This window comes from Limulus polyphemus, unplaced genomic scaffold (assembly GCF_000517525.1).
Source record: "Limulus polyphemus unplaced genomic scaffold, Limulus_polyphemus-2.1.2 Scaffold166, whole genome shotgun sequence".
Taxonomy (NCBI): Eukaryota; Metazoa; Arthropoda; class Merostomata; order Xiphosura; family Limulidae; genus Limulus; species Limulus polyphemus.
In genome coordinates, this window is record NW_013665776.1 from 798398 (window position 1) to 803889 (window position 5492).

At 29.9% G+C, this 5492-nt stretch overlaps 1 protein-coding gene across 2 annotated transcripts in view; it reads left to right on the forward strand.

Annotated features, from left to right (window-relative positions):
- Positions 1-5492, forward strand: part of LOC106477510 (brefeldin A-inhibited guanine nucleotide-exchange protein 3-like) — a 128862-nt gene that overhangs the window by 25274 nt on the left and 98096 nt on the right. The window contains exon 5 of one of the 2 annotated variants that reach the window (XM_022381466.1): positions 172-311. The gene's annotated coding sequence lies outside the window, so the exon portion shown is untranslated. The remainder of the gene's footprint in view (positions 1-171; positions 312-5492) is intronic. The other variant, XM_022381467.1, reaches the window with a different exon arrangement.

A 5492-nucleotide genomic window follows, 5' to 3' on the forward strand; every position in this document is an offset into this window, starting at 1 on the left:
TATATATATATATATATATATATATATAATTACAAGAAAAATTAAATAGTAACTTATTTTTTCATCTTTTTGTTGTAACTTTATTTTGGATATCATGAAATCTCTTCCTAATTTAGATATGAAGTGTAGGAGATATTTTGTCTAATCTCAGTCTTTTTTGTATTATTGTAGCAGCTTCTACGAGATCAGAGTTCTCAGTCTGTGTATGAAACAGATGATGAAGAGAAATGGCTTCCCGCGCAACTGTTAAAAGCAGTTTCTTCAATCACTGTCCAATCTGATAATACACAAGTTGAAATATTGAAAGTATGTGTGTTGTATATACTTGACAAATTTTAATTTGAGGTATAAACCTACAGGGGATTGAACTCCGCTCACTTACTAAATTAGGCTGTGAATAACAATTGGTTTAGTATTGGCCTAACACTATTAATGAGTTGAGTTGAAGCCCCTCTAGATCTATCTTAAGTGTCAAAATATTTTAAAATAAAAATGTTTGTACGTGTGTGTATATACAGTTTTCATTTTTAGTTCCATAACCATGTTCCTTAGAAATTAGCATTAAAAATTACACCATCGAACCGTAACACATTTTTCATGATGAAGGTGAAATAGTATTAATTAGTAAAGACAAGTAATATTTTTGAAAATTTTGATTATAGCACATCTAAATGAACTGGTATAAAACTTATTATATTGAGATCAGTATAGAATGCAGATGTTTTTTCTACTTTTCTTTTAACTTTACATTACAAATTCAGAAGACTGTAAATATAGAATTTTATATCTACTAACTTTCCTGCTGCAAATGATTGCTCAGGAGGCCTTTTGTTTAATGCCAGAACTCATTTGCTTAGGTGGATTATGATGGTCACCAGAAGTACATCTAAAAGCTATTTATATAATAGTACAGAAATTTAATACTATTCTGCTAAATGTAAACAAATATGGTAAAACAATGGAACAATATACAGTTTTTGCCAAGTTTCCGAACATAAATTAGAAAATTTTCACAAATTTCTGATTTTCAAAATCAGGAGTCAGGAAATAGATTTTGAGACAGTGAAGCTGTTTTGATATCTGAAAGCTTTTACTGTCATCAAAATGTTTTTCTTATTTTTAATGTTTCAAATAATTGCAGTAAAGAATGCAATGCTTACAAATACAAATGTCCTGGATATAAATTTGAATTTGGCTATATATATATAACAATGAACAGTACTTCAAACAAACACCAAGTAGTTATCTACAATTCCTTTTTAAAAGCATTTGTTTATAAAATACTTTAAATATATTCTAGTGTTTACAGGGACTGCAGCCATGTTTGCCAACAGTGCACCAAAGTTGTGGCAATCAATAAATGTTTGAAAGTGTACTAATCTGGTAAAAATAATTTTTGATCTACTAAAACATATAAATAAAGCACAAAACTTAAAAGATCTTAAGATTGTAGTAACTGCTATCTGTAATCAATTTTTAAATATCCAAGACAAAACAGTATGAAAAGTTGCAAATGTATGGGTTTCTTTATTATCAGTTTGAGAATCACTGCATATAATTAGATTAAAGTAGCCATATTTTCATACTTTAAAAAATATTTGCAGTCAAGTATAAAATTTCTCAACAAATAATCTGATAGTAACAAAGAGGGATAATTTATCATATTTACTAACAAGAAGCTTTGTTCTTGAAAAATGACAAATCAAAAGTCAGCAAAATAATGGAAATGATGTCATTAAAACTAGATCTGTTTAAGTGAACCATATTTATTTGCTTACATCACAATGTAGCAGCAACTGTTTTACAGCTTTTAATCTTTGTTTCATTCTGTTGACGCATGTTTTATGTTACCTTTTGTGTTCAATGCAATTAAAATTTAAAACTTATCATATGTACTTGAGTGTGATTTGGCATGTATTGAGCATGAGAAGAGACTAAAAGGTTGTTGGACATAGAACTGGCTTGAGTTAATAGTTGGAAGAGAATTTCTCAAACTGTACGTGAGAAAGGTAAGATCTAATGGAAAGGCTAAGTGACAAAGAACGTAAGTATGATAATAAAGGAAAACTGGTATTAAAAAGGTCATCTTCACTCAATAAAATGCAAGAGCATACAATAAATTAAAGCACCAAGTTATTCCAGGTACATTGACCTAGTTAAGCCTAAAAATCATATTCTAATTGTAATCTGTTGAAACCCTGCTTTGAATATACTTTTGGGCTTTAAAAGGGCATCATACATTTATGAAAACAAGGATATGTTTAGAGATAGTTTCATTTGACTCCTTTAACCCTTTCACTCCAGGCACTCCTTAAACCCCTTTCTGTGCAAGTCACTGAGTTACATTCAAAATTTAATTAAACAAATTTACTATTAATGTATGTCATAGAAATTAACGTTATAATGTATGTTATAATTTGAAGTTTTATTTTATCTAAGTTTTAATTTATTTATTTCAAAAGAAACTTTAATAAAATACTTAAATCTCCAGTTTTCTTGTCACATGACCCTCCCCCCAGGTATGAAAAATCTCCCCTTTCCCAGCCTTTGTATTGAATGTAATAAACCACAGCCTGTACATTTATTTATGTCTAGACAATAAGTAAATTTACGTGCCCTGTTGACATTAATAATTCAAAATCCTTGAGTTGAATCCAGAAGAAACGCGTAATAAATTTTACCAACCCCTGAAGGGTGCCTTGCACACCATCTCTACTTTGCTTTGAGGTTTACAAAACACATGTATTTACTGCACATACATGTATATAAGCATTAGAAAGAGCTCATTTTACACTATAATCTAACAATGGTTATTTTGAAATTTGTGCCAATTTGTTGTCATCGGGTAGGTGTAACTGTTTGTAGTATTATGTTGGTTGCTTCGTTCATGACAGCACTTTAGTTGTTTCTTACCTAAATATGTTACAGTTAGAGAGGCAGTTAAATTGTAGTTAGGTTTTACTTTTATATTTTAGTTAATTATGCATTATTTGTACTTTAAAATTTATATTTGGAAAGTTTAAATTTTATAAAATAACCAAAGCTTTGCCTTGTTTCTCATTTTTTATATTACCATACAAGTTGAAAAAAGATTTTGCCTGAGGCTAAAGTATCTATGCTGATCATACTGTTCTATTGCTTGTGGGCATCCATTGATGTATGTCTGCATAAATAATTAACAGTAAAGTACAGGAATGGAAGATAAAACATTAAAAATAAAACTATAAATGAAAAGTTAAAGACGTGAAAGTACGTATGTGACCCAAAGAAAATATTTTGAGATTATTCAAGGAAGAGTTAAAAGGTATGTAAATATTAAACATTTCATTGCACTATACATAGATGATAATAGAAGATTTTATGGTAGAGAAAATGGAAATTAAGATATAAACATTTACCTTAAAAATTGTTTTGATATTCATGTAGGAGGTTCTAGAGGTCATGCAAATGAAATTTGAAAACTGTAAGATGAAGAAAAGTATTGTTATAGTTAAAATCACCTTGCACTTGAATTATTCAGAGTTTGAGTGAAGACTTATTTGAAATAATGTGTCTTTGGGTAGAAGATAATATTTAACAAGATCTTACTAGTTTTTGTGAGAATACGTAAAGAAAGCTCAGAATTACTGTATGTATTGTTGCACATGTATCCTCGGACATAACTTGCATCTGCTCGTTCTGAAAGGGTTAAGATATTGGATGATAGTGAATTTATTCACTCAGTTTTGGGTTTATTTATTTAATTTGAATTTCTTTCCATCCTGTAAGGTTAAATAGGTGTTTTTTTAATTAAAATTAATTGTCAAAGGTAATCTCTAACTCATGTTAATTGGAGCATTAGGTTTCAGATATGGTGTAGTCTTCTTTAACTCATAACAACCAGACTACACAGTATAAAAAGAACCCTACATTTAATGGATATATGAAACCAAATATATGTAAACTTACTGCAGAACTTGTAGTACTTATCATTGACAGGATAAACAGTGAAGCCACAGTTCTATAATGTATTTCAGGGAAGTCTGTCTTATGCTATTACTTCTGACTTGGTTCATTTATCTAAAATGCTGGCCAAATACAGTATGGTTCTTTTTAATTTATCAGTGGATTATATATTTACTTTACACACAAAAAAACTTTCAAGTTAGGCCATTGCTCTGATTCAAAGGCTTATCTTTCCAGGTAAGGTGTCAAAAAAATGTTATTGCACTGTCTGTCACTTACTCTATAAAGTTGCAACAGTCTATTTTTCTTGTGTAAGATGCTTACTGGATCAAATTCCCTTTGAACAGCCTGGCACTTGGATACGTTGCTGGTATTGATTTAATGTGCCAGGTCTTGCCCTAAACCTGAACTGCATGCTTTTGTTACCATCAATAGTTCTATCACAAACACCTAATGATCTAAAAAGAATCAATTTGAAGTTTTATTTGTAGAATTCACAGACTAATGACAGTGAAGAGCATCAGCATATTGATGATTGATGGTTTCCAGTATTTTAACTCGGAAAATTTGGAACACTTCAGATAATTATATAAGCTATTCTCAATTACTCTAAGTGATCACAAGTTGATAGCTTTTTTTTCAGCACCAAAGGAGAACTTCATGTAGTACATTAGTACATCAGACTACATTAGAAGAACTGAGAAGGCCTACTGACAGAACATTATGTCAAAAAATGCAGTAAGCATAGAAAAGTTACAAAGAACATTAAGAGACGACACAAAAGAAATGTGAAGAATGGAGAAAGGATGTAGGCATGCAAAGGTTTCAGAAAGTTTCTAAAAGGACAATAGAACTCTCGGTCAAGGTTGTAAAGAAAGCAAAATTGGCACACATGACCAAAGTCAAAAATAAAGGAATGCAATACTACTGAAGCATTTCAGTTTCAAGTAAAAGAAAAGAGTGAAATCTTTAACTTTCAAGTAAATTGACTAAGAATTTAGCATCAGTTAAATCCATTAATCCGTTTATGCCTACTTAACATTAATCAGTTCATCATTACTCTTTCATGCAAATGTAACATAACTCATAACATACTTGTTTAATTGAATAATTCATGTCATGAAACCAGATTATAACTTTTTTTAAATTTTTTCTAAAGTGCAATTTGAAATAAGTATATTGAGAGTTTTTACTCACTAAAGTAACAGTTTTATTAGGCTAAATATATCTAATGTGCAGTGATAAAGGAAATTATCTGATACAGGTGCATTTTAAAGCTACGTTTGTAATTCCCCTTCCATTGTAGCTCATGTTGTTCCTTGGACCACATGCGACTTGAAACGTTGTTTTTATAAAGTTTGGTTTACCCTCAATATTCCCAGATGACTTCTGTTTCCCACAATATACTTGGAGAAGCATATTACATTTTTTCATTGTCTCTTTTTGCATTTTATAAGAACTATTATCCATATTTTTTGTAAAAGAACTATATTTCTTGCTTATGTTTCACATGTTTTATTTTTTGCTTGTTTTTTGAGGTCTTACTT